The 17,939-nt window shown below is 37.9% G+C and overlaps 1 long non-coding RNA gene across 1 annotated transcript; it reads left to right on the top strand.

The window, feature by feature from the left end:
* The first annotated feature begins 15,920 nt into the window (after positions 1-15,920).
* Positions 15,921-17,514, top strand: LOC309855686. Its single transcript, XR_014306934.1, has 2 exons — positions 15,921-16,076; positions 17,374-17,514. It is a non-coding gene; the product is annotated as an uncharacterized lncRNA (long non-coding RNA).
* The last annotated feature ends 425 nt before the right edge of the window (positions 17,515-17,939 follow it).

Raw genomic sequence — 17,939 nt, 5'->3', positions numbered from 1 at the left:
GCATATAGATGGGTATTTTTTATAACCCATTCTGAATTTACATTCAGAGTAATTATTGATAAATAGTTATTTAATGTCATTTTATTACTTGTTTTGTCATGCTTTCTGGAGATTTTCTATGTTTCTTTATTATTTATTGCAGAACTGGTTTAGTGGTCATGAACTCCTTTAGTTTTTGCTTGTAGGGAAAACTCTTTATGTCTCCTCCTATCCTGAAGATATTCTTTTTGGAAAGGCTATTGTTGATATTTTCCATTCAGTAAGTTAAATATACAATCGTATTGTCTTCTGGCTTGTCAAGTTTCTGTAGAGAGATCTGCTGCTAAACTTATGGGTTTACTCTTATAGTTGGGGACTTCCTTTGTCTTGCTGCTATTAATTTTTTTTTAATTACTATATTCTGTAAGTTTAACTACAGTATATTTTGTTGTTGGCCTGCTTTTGTTGATCTTGACAGAAGTTTTCTGTGCCTTTTGGACTTGGTGTCTGTTTCCTTTCCCAGAGTAAAGAAATATTCAGCTACTATTTCTTCAAATAAATCTTCTGCCTCTCCCCTTTTTTTCCCTTGGGATTTCTATGATAAGAATCTTATTACATTTGATGGAGTCACTGAGTTTCCTGAGTCTACACTTGTGTCAGTGATTCTTTCTCTTTTTGTTTAGCTTAATTATTTTCCATCTGCTTCTTCCATCTTTTTGGTTATTACATCTGGTTGATTTTTGAAGTCAGTTACTGAATTTTTCATTTCTGTTTGATTGATTTTTAACATTTTTATCTCTGTGGTAAGGTACTCCCTGATGTCTTCCATGCTTTCTTCAAGCTTTATTACTGTTGATTCAAAGTCCACATTGGTCATATTTTTTTTATTCTATTTTATTTATTTTCAGTCCTCCAAAATTCATTGATTATGCAACACGCCCCATGTAATACGTACCCTCCATTATACCCACCACCAGGCTCACCCAATATAGCATCCTGCTCCCCTCCAAAACCCTCAGTTTGTTTCTCAGAGTCCACAGACTTTCATGGTTTGTCCCCCTCTCTGATATCCTCTAATTCACTTCTCCTCTCCATCTCCCAATGTCCCCCATGTTATTCCTTATACTCCACAAATAAGTGAAACCATATGATAATTGACTCTGTTTGACTTATTTCACTCAGCATAATCTCTATAGTCCCATCTATGTTGATAAAAAAGTTGGGTATTCATCCTTTCTGATGGAGGCATAATACTCCTTAGTGTATATGGACCATATCTTCTTTATCCATTCATCTGTTCAAGAGCATCTTGGTTCTTTCCACAGTTTGGTGACTATGGCCATTGCTGCTATGAACAGTGGGATATTGATGGCACTTCTTTTCAGCATATCTGTATCTTTGGAGTAAATACCCAGTAGTGCAACTGCAGGGCCATAGGGTAGCTCTATTTTTAATTTCTTAAGGAATCTCCTTACTGTTTTCCAAAGTGGCTGCACCAACTTGCATTCCCACCAACAGTGTGAGAGGGTTCCCTGTTCTCCATGTCCTCTACAACACTTGTTTACGGTCTTGTGGATTTTGGCCATTCTAACTGATGTAAGGTGGTATTTCAATGTGGTTTTGTTTTGAATCTCCCTGATGGATAATGATGATGAACATTTTTTCATGCGTTTATTAGTCAGTGGTATGTCTTCATTGGAGAAGTGTCTGTTCATGTCTTCTGCCTATTTTTTTTTTTGATGTGATTATCTGTTTTGTGTGTGTTGAGTTTGAGGAATTCTTTATAGATCTTGGATATCAGCCCTTTGTCTGAAGTGTCATTTGCGAATATTTTCTCCCATTCCATGGGTTGCCTCTTTGTTTTCTTGATTGTTTCCTTTGCTGCATAGAAACTTTTGGTCTTGATGAAGTCCCCAAAGTTCATTTTTTGCCTTTGTTTCCTTTGCCTTTTCAGATATATCTTGAAAGATGTTTCTGTGGCCGAGGTTGAAGAGGTTATTGCCTATGTTCTCTTCCATGATTTTGATAGATTTCTGCTTTATGCTGAGGTCTTTTATCCATTTCAAGTTTATCTTTGTATATAGTGTAAGAGAATGGTTGAGTTTTATTCTTTTATACATACCTGTCTAATTTTCCCAGGACCATTTATTGAAAGGACTAACTTTTATCCACTGGATATTTTTTTCTGCTTTGTTAAAGATTATTTGACCATAGAGTTGAGGGATCATATCTGGACCCTCTACTCTTCCACTGGTCTAAGTGTCTGTTTTTGTGCCAGTACCATGCTGTCTTGGTGATCACAACTTTGTAATAAAGCTTGAAATCAGGTAACCTGATGTCCCCAGTTTTGTTTTTCTTTTCCAACATTTCCTTAGCAATTCGGGGTCTCTTGTGGTTCCATACAAATTTTAGGATTATTTGTTTCAGCTCTTTGAAAAATGCCGGTGCAACTTCGATCAGGGTGGCATTGTAAGTATAGTTTGCTCTAGGCAGTATAGACATTTTAACAATGTTTATCCTTCTGATTCATGAGCATGGAATGCTCTTCCATCTTTTTGTTTCTGATTGAGGATGATATTCACTGTGGACTTTTCATAGATTTTATGAAGTTGAAGAATTTTCCCTCTATCCCTATACTTTGAATCATTTTAATCAGGAACACATGTTGTATCTTGTCAAATGCTTTTTCTGCATCATTTGAGGGGACCATGTGGCTATTCTCTCTTCTTTCTTGATTTTTTCTATCACATTAATTGATTTGCAAATGCTGAAACATCCTTGCATCCCAGGGATAAATCCCACCTAGTCATGGTGGATAATATTTTTAATTTACTGTTGTATCCTAGTAGCTAGGATCTTGCTGAGAATCTTGGCATCCATATTCATCAAGGATATTGGTCTAAAATTTTCCTTTTTGGTGGGGTGTTTGCCTGGTTTGGGGGTCAGTGTAATACTGGCTTCCCTTTCTTCCATTTAAAAAAAGTACTGTACTATATATATATATATATATATATAATTTTATTTTTTCAGTGTTTCAAGATTGTGTATGGACCACACACAGTCCTCCATGCAATACATGCCCTCTTTAATACTCACCACCAGGATCACCCATCCCCCCAAGCCCCTCCCCTCTAAAACCCTCAGTTTGTTTCTCAAAATCCACAGTCTCTCGTGGTTCCTCTCCCCCTTCGATTTCCACCAATTCACTTATCCTTTCCTTCTCCTAACATCCTCCATATTATTCCTTATTTTCCACAAGTAAGTGAATCCATATGATAATTGCCTTTCTCTGTTTGACTTATTTCACTTAGCAGAATTTCCTCCAGTCCCACCCATGTTGATGCAAAAGCTGGGTATTCTTCCCTTTTGATGGCTGAGTAATATTCCATTGTATATATGGAGTGCATGTTCTCTATCCCTTCGTCTGTTGAGGGGCATCTTGGCTCTTTCCACACTTTGTTGATTTTGGATATTGCTGCTATGAAGATTGGGACATATAGGGCCCTTGTTTTCACTACATCTGTATCTTTGAGGTAAATACCCAGCAGTGTAATTGCAGGTTCATAAGGTAGCTCTATTTTTAATTTTTTAATAGATTTTATTTATTTATTTGACAGAGAGAGAGAGAGAGAGAGAGAGAGAATGATCACAATTAGGCAGAAAGAGAGAGAGAGGGAAGCAGGCTTCCTGCAGTGCAGAGAGCCCAATGTGGGGCTCTATCTCAGGACCCTGAGATTATAACCTAAGCTGAAGGCAGAGTCTTAACCCACTGAGCCACCTAAGAACCCTTATTTTTAATTTTTTTAAAGATTTTATTCATTTATCAGAGAGAGAGAGAGGGAGAGAGCAGGCACAGTCAGACAGAATGGCAGGCAGAGGCAGAGGGAGAAGCAGGCTCCCTGCTGAGCAAGGAGCCCGATGTTGGACTCGATCCCAGGATGCTGGGATCATGACCTGAGCCGAAGGCAGCTGCTTAACCAACTGAGTCACCCAGGCGTCCCCCTTATTTTTTAATTTTTTGAGGAATCTCCACATCGTTTTCCAAAGTGGCTGCACCAACTTGCATTCCCACTAACAGTGTAAGAGGGTTCCCCTTCCTCAACATCCTCTTCAACATTTCTTCTTTCCTGTCTTATTAACCTTTCCTAGTCTAACTGATGAAAGGGTATCTCAATGTGGTTTTGACTTTTATTTCTCTGATGGCTAATGGTGATGAACATTTTTTAATGTGCTGCTAGTCATCTGTATGTCTTCATTGGAAAAGTGTCTCTTCATGTCTTCTGCCCATTTTCTGACATGATTATCTTGTCTTGGGATGTGAGTTTGAGGAGTTCTTTATATGTTGGATATCAGCCCTTTGTAGTGTCATTTGGGAATATCTTCTCTTATTCCTTGGATTGCCTCTTTGTTTTGTTGATTGTTTTTTTTTTTTCTGTGCAGATTTTTTTCCAATTTTTTTAAAAAAAGATTTTATTTAATATATGGAGAGAAGAGCGGGAGAGAAAGCATGAGGTGGGAGGCAGAGGGAGAGGAAGAAACAGGCTCTCCTAGTCTGGGCAGTATAGAGATTTTAACAATGTTTATTCTACTGATACATGAGCATGGAATGCTTTTCCATCTTTTGTGTCTTCAATTTCTTTCCTGAGTGTTCTCTTGTTCCTCAAATATAGATCCTTTAACTCTTTGGTTGGTTTATTCCAAGGTATCTTATGGTTCTTGGTTCTATAGTAAATGGAATCAATTCTTTAATTGCTTTTTCTTCAGTTTCATTGTTAGTGTATAAGAAAGCAACTGATTTCTGTGCATTGATTTTGTGTCCTGACATAATACTGAATTGCTTTATGAGTTCTAGTAGTTTGGGGTGGGAGTCTTTTGGGTTTTCCATATAAAGTATCGTGTCATCTGCGGAGAGAGTTTGACTTCTTCTTTGTCAATTTGAGTACTTTTATTTCTTTTTGTTGTCTGATTGTGGTTGCTAGTACTTCTAGTACTATGTTGAGCAACAGTGGTGAGAGTGGACATCCTTGTCATGTTCCTGATCTCAATGAGAAGGCTCTCAGACTTTCCCCATTGAGAATGATATTCACTGTGGGGTTTTTATAGATAGATAGATTTTATAGATAGATTGTTATAGATAGATAGATTTTATAGATAGATTTTATGAGGTTGAGGAATGTTTCTATCCCTATACTTTGAAGAAGTTTAATCAGGAACAGATGCTCTATTTGTCAAATGCTTTCTGTATCAATTGAGAGGACCATGTGGTTCTTCTCTCTTCTCTTATTGATTTGTTCTGTCACATTGGTTGATTTACAAATGTTGAAACACCCTTGCATCCCAGGGATAAATCCCACCTGGTTGTGGAGGATAATCTTTTTAATGTACTGTTAAATCCTATTAGCAAAGACCTTGTTGAGAAACTTGGCATCCAAATTCATCAGGGATACTGGCCTGAAAATCTCCTTTTTGATGGGATCTTTGCCTGATTTAGGGATCAAGGTGATGCTGGCCTCATAGAAAGAGTCTGGAAGTTTTCATTCTGTTTCTATTTTTTTGAAACAGCTTCAGGAGAGTAGGTATTATTTCTTCTTTGAATGTTTGGTAGAATTCCAAAGGGAATCCATCAGGTCCTTGACTCTTGTTTTTTGGGAGGTTTTTGATCACTGCTCCAATTTTGTTACTGGTTATTGGTTTATTCAGGGTGTCAATTTCTTTCTGATTCAGTCTTGGAAGTCTATAGGTTTCCAGGAATGCATCCATTACTTCAGGGTTGCTTAGCTATTGGCATCTAACTGTTGATAATAATTTCTCCTTTTTTAAAGATTTTATTTATTTATTTGACAGATAGAGATCACAAGTAGGCAGAGAGGCAGGCAGAGAGAGGGGTAAGCAGGCTCCCTAATGAGCAGACAGCCCAGTGTAGGGCTCAATCTCAGGACTCTGGGATCATGACCCAAGCTGAAGGCAGAGGCTTAACCCACTGAGCCACCAGGCACCCCTGGTAATAATTTCTGATGATTGTTTCTATTTCCTTGGTTTTAGTCATGATCTCTCACCTTTCATTCATAATTTTATTAATTTAGGTCCTCTCTCCTTGGTTTTGGATTAGTTTGGCCAGTGGTTTATCGATCTTATTAATTCTTTCAAAGAACCAGTTTCCAGTTTCATTGATGTGTTTTACTATATCTCTAGTTTCTAACTCATTGGTCTCTGCTCGAAATTATTTCCTTTCTTGTGCATGGTGTTGGCTTTTTTTTTTTTTTTTTGATTCTCTAGTTCTTTAAGGTGTACAGAGAGTTGGTGCATTCAGGATTTTTCAATTTATTTTTTTTATTTATTTATTTGTTTGTTTGTTTTTTGGATTGTTCAGTTTTTTGAGTGAGGCTTTGATGGCTGTGTATTTCCCCCTTAGGACTGCCTTTGCCATATCCCATAGCTTTTGGACCAATGTGTCTCATTCTCATTGGTTTCCATGAATTGTTTTGGTTCTTCTTTGATTTTCTGGTAGATCCAGACATTCTTGAGCAGGATATTCATTACCTTCCACGTGTTTGAATATCTTCCAAACTTTTTCTTGTGGTTGAGTTCCAGTTTCAAAGCTTTGTGGTCTGAGAATATGCAGGGGAAAATCTCAGAATTTTGTTATTAGTTGAGCCCAATTTGTGACCCAGTATGTGGTCTATTCTGGAGAAAGTTCCATATGCACTAGAGAAGAATGAGTATTCCGTTGTTTTAGGGTAGAATGTTCTGTATTTATCTATGAGGTCCATCTGGTCCCATGTATCATTCAATGATCTTGTTTCTTTATTGATTTTCTGCTTAGAAGATCTGTCTATTGCTGATAGTGACATGTCAATATGACTTTGTATTTTGATTAACAGTTGCCTTATGCAGTTGACTGGTTCCACATTGGAAGCATAAATATTTTCAATTGTTAGATCTTCTTGGTGGATAGACCCTTTAAGAATGATGTAGTGTCCTTGTTTTCTTTGACTACAGTCTTTAGTTTAAAATCTAATGTATCTGATATGAGAATCACTACACCAGCTTTCTTTTGAGGCCCGTCGGCATGAAAGATGCTCCTCCATCCTTTCACTTTCAGTCTGGATGTATCTTTAGGTTCAAAATTCATCTCTTGTAGACAGCATATGGATGGGTCCTGTTGTTTTATCCAATCTGCAACCCTGTGCAGACTTTATGGGAACTTTATGGGAGCATTAAGACCACTCACGTTGAGAGTGATTATTGAAAGATAAGTTTTTATTGACATCATGTTGCCTAAGAAGTCCTTGTTTCTATAGATTGTCTCTGTAAATTTCTATTCTATGACACTCTTGGTTTCTTATTTCTTTTGTGGAACCCCCTCCTTAATATTTCTTGTATTCCCGACTTGGTGGTCTTTTAAACTTTGCCAGTCTTGGTAGCTCTTTATCTTCCATCTATTCTGCATGTCAGCCTTGATGGATAAAGTATTCTTGGCTGCATGTTGTACTCATTTAGTGCCTGTAATATGTCTTGCAAGCCCTTTCTGGCTTGCCAGGTTTCTGTGGGCAGTTCTGATGTTATTCTGATGGTCCCTCCTCTGTACATAAACAATCTCTTCCCCCTAGTTGCCCTTAATTCATCTTCATTGAATTTATCACTCATGAACTTCACAATCATGTGCCTTGAGGTCTTTCTACCCTCATTGGTCTTGGGTGGTGTCCTTTTTGCCTCTAGGACATGAACACTTGTTCCATTCCCCCGATTAGGGAAACTTTCATCTAGGATTTGTTCAACTATAACTTCTAGTCCTCTCTCTCTCTCTTCACTCTTCAGGGATACCAGTAATTCTGACATTGGAATTTTTCATGGCATTGTTTATTTCCCTAATTCTGTTTTCATGGTTTCTTAGTTGTTTGTTCCAGGCCTCCTCTTGATCCTTCTTTTATATCAGTTTGTCTTCTAGATTACTAATTTGATCTTCTGTCTCATTTACCTTAGATGTTAGTGTATTTAGATTAGATTGGATCTCACTGACATCATTTTTAAGTTCTGCCTGATCAGTTCTCACTTCAGCCCTTGAGATTCTATGTTTTCACTAATGGTCTTCTCCATCCTAGTCATTGTCTGGATAATTGCTACCCTATTCCAACATATGGTTTATGTCCATATCCAATAGTTCTGTGGCAGAGGTAACAGACTCTGAATTTTTCCTCTGTTGGGTGTTCCTCCTCCTAGTCACTTGGTGAGAGGTTGTTGAGGGGATGTATAGCTGAATATATCAACTATGATCCAGGCAAGGTGCACCATGGAAAGTTTTAGAGCAATTGGAAGTCACCACCAAAAAGAAAGTAAAAAGAGAGAAAAAGAAAAAAATAACAGCCAAAATGAGTCCCAAAAGTAAGGTTTATAAAGTACAAAAACAAAGAAAAAGAGTCACCAAAGGGGGGAAAAAAAGAAAAAGAAAAACCAAGCCAAAACTATCCCCAAGAATAAGATTTATAATGTACAAAAACAAAAACCAACACAGAGAAACACTGACAAAAGAACAAGATGGGAAGGTGGTTATAAAACCTTGATGAGGGCAAGGAAGTTTATCAGTTCTTCCTGCATGTGTCTTGTTATTTTTGTTAAAGGACTCAACATTCCAGAGATACAGGGACATTAGAACTTGTATTGAATAGGGAAAAAGGACTACCTTGCAGCTTATATATATATCTATCATCTATCATATTTTCCCCCCTCAGGGCTTCAGCTTTAACAGTATATGAAAATCTTCCATAACAGTATTAGGAAGGATAATTCACCTCTAGGATATTAGAGCTGGAAGCTATCTCAGACATCACCTAATGTAAACCTTCATTTTACAGATGATGAAGTTGAGACCCAGAGAGGTGAAGTGCTCACAATTGTTTTAGCAGAACTGAGAACCAAACTCATTTCAATTATCTTCCTGGTTTTCCATGTTTCTACACACATACTCAAATACACACAAACATATTTTTCTAATACAGTTCTATGCATTTATCTGTTTTTACATAGCCTATTCCTTATTTTTACCAATGTGGGATTTTTCTTCTGATGTCTTTTCTGTCTGAACCAATAGCTATATCCAGTCCACTCCATTTCTTCTTCATGCTAGGGAGTAAAAAGGAAAGTAATTTCACTTACTAGGTGTTTATAACCATTGCTCTTCCAAACATGAACACTTCATCTGGTAACAAAACTGGATATTATTATGTCAGAATACCTGTTTGACAATATAGTTTCAATTAACTGAATGCCTGAGCTAGGGATTTCTGGGTGACTAAATTTTGGGGTTAACTGAGGTTTAAAAGAAAAAAAATACATATATATATATATATATATATATATATATATATATATATATATGACAGTCTTTACAAATTGATGGAGACTCAGTTCTAGAAATTATATAGCTGAGTGACTTTAAGTTGATAAATTTTGGTCATACTTTTTCCAACTGAAGATATTGCAAAACCAGCTAGAACATTGTTTATCATTATCCAGGACTAGAGTAATAGTCCTATTACTAGAACTATGTAAAGAATACACAAAAGCTGAGTTTTATATGTACTATACCCCAGAAAAAAATCTGGAAATTTTATTTAAAAATTTTCAGTATCAAGTTGTTTCACTGTCACTTATTTGTTTTGCCTGAAAATGGAACATAGTTGAAAAATCTTATGCATTAGAGGTTTTTTCCAACTACTTTAGGCAGACAGCACTCAAGATAGATTTTTATTAATCACCATTTTAATGAATGCAAGATTTTGGGAGGACCATTTCATGTACACTTTTCTTTAGAAGATTTTGCTTTTTTGGTTCTTTTGAAAGATAAGTATCTTCCATGCCTAAGTATCTCCAAGTCAGACATCTCCATCACTTCATTTCTACCTATATTATAACATTCCACATTTAGTCTTCTTTTACAGTTAATTTTATGTGTGTATATTTCTCACTGGATTTTGTTTTTAAATATGTTAATTTGGCACATATATTTTTACAAATTATTTTACATATATATATATATTTTTAAAGATTTTATTTATTTATTTGATAGAGAGAAATCACAAGTAGATGGAGAGGCAGACAGAGAGAGAGAGGGGAAGCAGGCTCCCTGCTGAGCAGAGAGCCCGATGTGGGACTCGACCCCAGGACCCTGAGATCATGACCTGAGCCGAAGGCAGCGGCTTAACCCACTGAGCCACCCAGGTGCCCCACATATATTATTTTTTAATCCTATTATTTAATAACCTGCCCACTTGCCAGAAAGTGCCAAAACTAGGCTTGAACCCAGGTTTTTTTTTTTTCTAATTTCTACTACATAGCTCTTTTCACCAACCATGGTGCCTTTTATCATACTGTGAACCACAGAGGCTGCATTTTAAATTTTATTTTATGTATTTCTCATTACCCTAAGAAGAATATTTGTACAAACATATTGTTTCACAAATAAATACTTACAAGCTTTTAATTTGATTATTAGTGCATTCATTCAAGAATAAAGGAAACTGGTAAAAAGTGAAGAAGCAATTATGTAACATAAGATAGTAACACCTTATCTGTGATTTTTAATAGAAACACTGAGATTTGACTTTGAAATATGTAATTGCTGAATATAATAATATCCTATATTTTAAAAGGCATATTAAATCTACTACAACATGCCTGTGGAAAGATTATATATATATATATATATATATATATATATATATAATATATAATCTCTCTATATATTATATATGCATATCAATATGTATATATTTAGATAAGTCTCATAAACCAAAAGCTACAATTGGCCCATATCATTATATGGTTTTCTCTTTATTATTGTTAGGTTTTAAATCTAAGCAATTATTTCAGTGATCCTTTAGATCTCAGTCATGTTTGCTTTTAATCATATTAATATTCACTTATGTTAAAATATGCTTATTAATTGTTGCCTATGTATAAACACCTCATTAGAATCCAGTTTTGTAGAGGCCAGAAACCAAGTCCAAATTCCATCAAAACTGTGCTTCCTCGAGAGGCACCATAAGCACAGATTCTTTAATCCATGCTCAAGAAAATCAAGGCAATAGCCCATCTAGATAATCTATCCAGCACTTTTGTCTCATGACGACTTGTTCTTCAACTATCCACTCCAGTCACCCACTTCCATGGATACACTCTACTTTTGAAATAATTTAGAATTATTCCATTTCTGAAATATCAATTCCAATATCTCATTTTCTGAACCGCAATCACCTTGTCATTCCAGTTTACTTTGATTTATTTAAAAATATTTTTTGAGCACCTTCGTCTTTTTTCAAAAAAAAAAATTTGTTTTTCAGTGTTCTGAAATTCAGTGTTTATGCACCACACCCAGTGCTCCATGCAATACCTGCCTTCCACAATACCCACCACCAGGCTCTCCCCAAACCCCCACACCCCTTCTCCAAACCCCTGTTTGTCTCTAAGATACTACAGTATCATGATTTGTCTCCCCATCCAGTTTTCCCCAACTCACTTCTCCTCTCCATCTCCCAAGGTGTTATGGAAGACACTGTGGCAGAGTGATTGAATTATAGCTACAGTTGTCATAAGTGCTATGAAAAATGAGTACAAAATATAACCAAATCAATATGATTACAGGTTATAATGGTCCTGATGGAACACATCTTCAGTTACTCAAATCTATTACTTCCTTTGTTGTCCCAAAGCCATTTCTTTTTTTTTTAAGATTTTATTTATTTATTTGACAGACAGAGATCACAAGTAGGCAGAGAGGCAGGCAGAGAGAAAGACAGAGAGAGAGAGAGGGAAGCAGGCTTCCTGCGGAGCAGGGAGCCCGATGCAGGGCTCGATCCCAGGACCCTGAGATCATGACCCGAGCCGAAGGCAGCAACCCAAACCACTGAGCCACCCAGGCACCCCCCAAAGCCATTTCTTTAGACAAGTCTCATCCATGCTTGCCCCACTGCTACAACAGTCTCCTAACCTGGTTTCCTGCCTTAAGTCATATCACTCCTTCCTTCACAGTAATGCTTAAGTGATCTTTTACAAATCTATAATGTGATTATGCCATATTTATGGTTAAAATAATTCAAATGGCTTCCCATGCCTTTCAGATTAAAGTCAATTTTCTACAATTATCAGGTAAGGACTCCATATTCTGACTACTTCTATGGTCTCATCGCTTGTCCATGCTTCACAAGCACCTTATCTCAGTGTATGAGCATAGGTTCCAAAACACATCTTCAGGGTTTTTTTTTAAGATTTTTAAAAATATATTTAAGAGAGAGAGAGTGAGCAAGAGAGGCAGAGGGAGAAACAGACTCTCTGCTGAGCAGGGATCGCAGTGTGGGGTCTAATCCCAGGACCCTGGGATCATGACCTGAGCTAAAGTCATACTCTTAACTGACTGAGCCACCCAGTTGTCCCCAGAATCCATCCTTAAGATCTTATAACATCATGCTTTGATATATGTTTATTTTACTGCTTATGGTGCCTTTCACCCCTCCTTTATGAATCTCTAATCAACTTTTTATTGAGATATCATTGATACGTTAAGAGTATGACTTTACTCAATTTACCCCAACTCCCTTCTCTCTAACTCCCCATGTCCTCCATGCTTTTTGTTATGGTCCACAAATAAGAGAAACCATATGATAATTGACTCTCTCTGCTTGACTTATTTCACTCAGCATAATCTCTTCCAGTCCCGTCCATGTTACTACAAAAGTTGGGTATTCATCCTTTCTGATGGAGGCATAATACTCCATAGTGTATATGGACCACATCTTCTTTATCCATTCGTCCGTTGAAGGTCATCTTGGTTCTTTTCACAGTTTGGCGACCATGGCCATGGCTGCTATAAACATTGGGGTACAGATGGCCCTTCCTTTCACTACATCTGTATCTTTGGGGTAAATACCCAGTAGTGCAATTGCAGGGTCATAGGGAAGTTCTATTTTTAATTTCTTGAGGAATCTCCACACTGTTCTCGAAAGTCGCTGCACCATCTTGCATTCCCACCAACAGTGTAAGAGGGTTCCCCTTTCTCCACATCCTCTCCAACACATGTTGTTTCCTGTCTTGCTAATTTTGGCCATTCTAACTGGTGTAAGGTGATATCTCAGTGTAGTTTTAATTTGAATCTCCCTGAGGGCTAGGGATGATGAACATTTTTTCATGTGTCTGATAGCCATTTGTATGTCTTCATTGGAGAAGTGTCTGTTCATATCTTCTGCCCATTTTTTGATATGATTGTCTGTTTTGTGTGTGTTGAGTTTGAGGAGTTCATTATAGATCCTGGATATCAACCTTTTGTCTGTACTGTCATTTGCAAATATCTTCTCCCATTCCGTGGGTTGCCTCTTTGTTTTCTTGACTGTTTCCTTTGCTGTGCAGAAGCTTTGGATTTTGATGAAGTCCCAAAAGTTCATCTTCGCTTTTGTTTCCTTTGCCTTTGGAGACATATCTTAAAAGAAGTTGCTGTGGCTGATATCGAAGAGATTACTGCCTATGTTCTCCTCTAGGATTCTGATGGATTCCTGTCTCACGTTGAGTTCTTTTATCCATTTTGAGTTTATCTTTGTGTACGGTGTAAGATAATGGTCGAGTTTTATTCTTCTACATATAGCTGTCCAGTTTTCCCAGCACCATTTATTGAAGAGATTGTCTTTTTCCACTATATATTTTTTCCTGTTTTGTCGAAGATTATTTGACCATAGAGTTGAGGGTCCATATCTGGGCTCTCTACTCTGTTCCACTGGTCTATGTGTCTGTTTTATGCCAGTACCATGCTGTCTTGGTGATCACAGCTTTGTAGTAAAGCTTGAAATCAGGTAACGTGATGCCCCCAGTTTTATTTTTGTTTTTCAACATTTCCTTAGCGATTTGGGGTCTCTTCTAATTCCATACAAATTTTAGGATTATTTGCTCCAGCTCTTTGAAGAATACCGGTGGACATTCCTTATTTTCTTATGGCAACAGGGAATGTCTATTATATTACTTACTCTATAGTTTTCTTTTTTAAATTACATCACTCTATACAGTATTTTTTTGATGTTCAAGTCCATTTATCTAAGTTGTGAAATTTTTGAGGGCAGGGGCTTTGTCTTATTTGATATTGTGTCTTCAAGCCTTCATAAACAGTGGGTGTTTAAGAAATGTTCATGGGAATGCAGAGAGATAGAAAGAGAAAATCTACTGAAGAAGAGGGGAGGGGGAGGAAAGGAAAGAGAGGAAGGAAAAAAGTGTTTTAAAATGTAGGCAGAATAGAGATGAAGGCAGGGATGTGTACAGGAAGGTAGGGAAAAAGGAAAGAAGGAAGGAAGGAAGGAAGGGAGAAAAAAAGGAAAGAAGGAAGGGAAGGAGGAAGAAAAGAGAGATAGTAATTCCTGAGAAAGCATAGATAGTTATAATTCTCACTGAAAGATGAATGAGTAGAGTTCAGAGAGTTTAAAAGGGTTTTTAAAACCCTTTTAAAAAAGTCACTTAAAGAGACAAGATAAAAATTTAATTACTTTATCAGTTATCACCAAGGTGCATAAAACTGTAAGGAGCTCTTGAAAGGAATATGAACATTGTTTACATCTGTTTCCTTGCTCCTTGTAGTGGTTTATTCTTTCACATGTGTACTGTTTCTGCAGTTTAAAAGTCGTCATTTGCATGTCAATGAACTTGTATAACATAATCACACTCCTCAATTAGAATAGGCTTAAAAAAAGCAGTATTATCCTTTCTTAGGTGGGCAAATTGTAATTTAATGCAAAAGACTCTCCTGTTTTACATTTTATGGAACTTCATTCATTCCTGCTTAGTAATTACAAATGGCTTATAAATAAACACTTGGAAAGATTTTCAGATTGTTCTGCATTTACTTACAAAGCTGATACTTCCATCACTGGGTCACTTAAGTGGTTTTGAAAGATTGTATACAGGTTGATTTTACAATGTATTTGAAGTTTGTAATTCTGCTTAAATACACAAAGAAATAGGAAGGATTAGCAAACTGCTGTTTGGAGGCCATGAGAAGACAGAGCTAAGGGCAATCAAGACAAGGCCTATGAGTAACATAAAATCAATTTGTCAAAAAGTAGAAAACTGTCAGTAAAAATAACATGTTATGGATCCTCAAGGCTTTCTGTTTATGCTTAGTGGAAGCTTAAAATAATTTGTGACTTCTGATGCTTGATTTAGTTTTCCACAAGCCTAATTAACACCAGATTAAGTTTACTGTCACTATAGTTTATTGCTGAGACTGACAAATACTTGTTGTTTGTCTCCTGAAAGACTATACTGACATGTTTAATAATACTGACAATAATATAGTATAGTCATACATGGAAATTTGTGGGATATTTTGATTATTTTTAGAAAATCAGTTTTCTAATGAAAAAAAAAAAAAGTCCCTGGAAACAATTCAGTTGTCTCATGTTCTGTCTGGGTGTGTCCTGTTTCAAGATGGGTTTCCTTTGTTTTAACAAGACTTAATGATGACTACTTCTTTGAATTTGCCACCAAGTGCCAGTAATTTCTTCTCTATAAAGAAAATATAAGAAAATTAAATTCAGGAATCTGTGTTTAGAACAATGTAGTGAGTAAGTGAATTGCGATACTACCTACTGTGACTTTTTTAGATCTCAGTTTTCCTAATGATGAGGGAGCAGGAGGCTGGCTGAGGACAAAGCAAAAGCTGGTGCCTTGCACCCCCCCCTTCATCCGCTCCCCTCTATATGTGTAGCATTCCTCAGGCACCCCTGACTGCCATAAAATGATAAATAGTTAACTTGCTGAGATCACAATCCTGCAAGACAGGAGTCTCCCTTGGTTTGCAAATGTCCTTGAGATTACAACAAAGAAGTTACCTTATCAAAAGCGCAATTTCCAAAGACACAGAACTCAGTTCCTCAAGCCTAATGTCACCCTCCCCTCCATAAAAAAAAAAACCGAAGGAGGTGGAAGTAGAAGGAAAAGTAAATAAAGTTAAATTTCTTCTAAACCTAAATCTCATTAACAAGGATGCTTGATAGCAGGAATGTAACATTCCACCAGACTTCCAATTGTCTTTACTTGATAGCAACTAAGCCTTCAATATCCTGATAGTATTCTTTGCCCCTGATGAAGTCCCAGAACCTAAGTCAGGTTCGGTGGGGTCAGGAGGTTCGGAGCCGACGACTAAAGAAAGAATTCTTAAGACGTCATTGGTGCAAAATCGTGGTTTATTAAAGCACGGGGACAGGACCCGTGGGCAGGAAGAGCTGCTGCCCCGGGTTGTGAGGGTAGGCATGTTATATACCCCACGGTTGGGGGGAGGTGGTGAAGGAATGGGAGATTTCGACAGAGTTCTCACATGCTAGGGAGGGCCTACAAGGTGCCGGGGGGGGGGGGGGAGTCTTTGCCCTTATGGCTTGATCAATGTCATCTTTAGGTCAGGCACTAACATCAAGATAATGGGGGATTCTTGGTGGGGCATTATGATCTGGCTATCATTTACATTCCTTTCTACTCCAGTCTCCTCCAGTTTATGGTGGGAGGGGGACATTAGGGCTTCAGGAACCAAGAGTTATTTGCCTCTGGAAATTTGTGCTATTGATAAGGTAACCTCCCTGTTTAGGTCTCTAGGACATCTTGTAGGGCAAGGGAGATTCCTGTTCTGCAGGATTGTGATCCCTGCAAGTTAACTATTTATCGTTTTATGGCAGTCAGGGGTGCCTGAGGAATGCTACACATATGGAGGTGATGAGGGAGCAGGAGGCTGGCTGAGGACAAAGCAAAAGCTGGCGCCTTGCATCCCCCCCTTCATCCGCTCCCCTCCATATGTGTAGCATCCCTCAGGCAGCCCTGACTGCCATGAACAATAAGCAAATAGTTAACTTGCAGAGCTCACAATCCTGCTAGACAGGAGTCTCCCTTGGCTTTCAAATGTTCTAAATCTCACTAACAAAGACGATTGATAGCAGGATTGTGACACCCCACCAAAAAGTCTCCCAACTATCTTAATGTTAATGGCTGGTCTAAAGACAACATTGATCCAGCAGCAAGGGCAGGCCTGGAACATCTTGGCACCTTGTAGGCCCTCTTTAGCATATGAAAACTCCACTGAAACCTCCCTTCCCCTCACCTTCCCCCAACAGCAGGGTACATAACCTGCCATCCCTCACAACCCAGGGCAGCAGCTCTTCCTGCTCATGGGTCCTGTCCCCGTGCTTTCATAAACCACCATTTTGCACCAAAGATGTCTCAAGAATTCTTTCTTGGTCATCAGCTCCGGACCTCAGCCCACCAAACCTCACCTACGTTCTAGAACTTCATCAGAGGGGAGCGGGTGAAGAGGGGGTGCAAGGCGCCAGCTTTTGCTTTGTCCTCAGCCAGCCTCCTGCTCCCTCATCACCCCAATAGCCCTTCTGAACACCCCTTTGTCCTCACCTACCCAACTCCTGTGTATATAACCAACCACTCCTCACAACCCGGGGCAGCAGCAACTCTTCCTGCCCACGGGTCCTGTCCCCGTGCTTTAATAAACCACCATTTTGCACCAAAGATGTCTTAAGAATTCTTTCTTTAGTCGTCAGCTCCTAACCTCACCCCACCGAACCTGACTTAGGTTCTGGGACTTCATCACGAACACCATAAAAAACTCCCTAATCCTACCTCTCAGATTATTTGTATGTATTACAATTCAAGGTCAAGTTGAAATCATGCTATTTAATTTGTTTCTCTTTGGATCTTGAAGTTCTACGGAGAGTTCATGGGACACAGTAAAACAGAAAATCTGTGTTTACAAATGTGAACAAATTGGTGGCCAGATTTTTGTCTTGCTGCCTGAATCCTATCCCTTGACTTCAAAGAGAACTTTGTATATGTAGGAGAGTAAAGTTGAATAAGAAGTCAGTAAAAAAGACAGGATATGTTATTCATAGAATAAGGTATGGCATACCCCAGGAAAATAGGGTCAACTCTCAACA

The sequence above is a fragment of the Mustela nivalis genome (assembly GCF_964662115.1).
Source record: "Mustela nivalis genome assembly, chromosome: X".
Lineage (NCBI taxonomy): Eukaryota > Metazoa > Chordata > Mammalia > Carnivora > Mustelidae > Mustela > Mustela nivalis.
The sequence above is the reverse complement of the archived record's forward strand: the minus strand, read 5'-3'. Positions and strand labels throughout refer to the sequence as shown.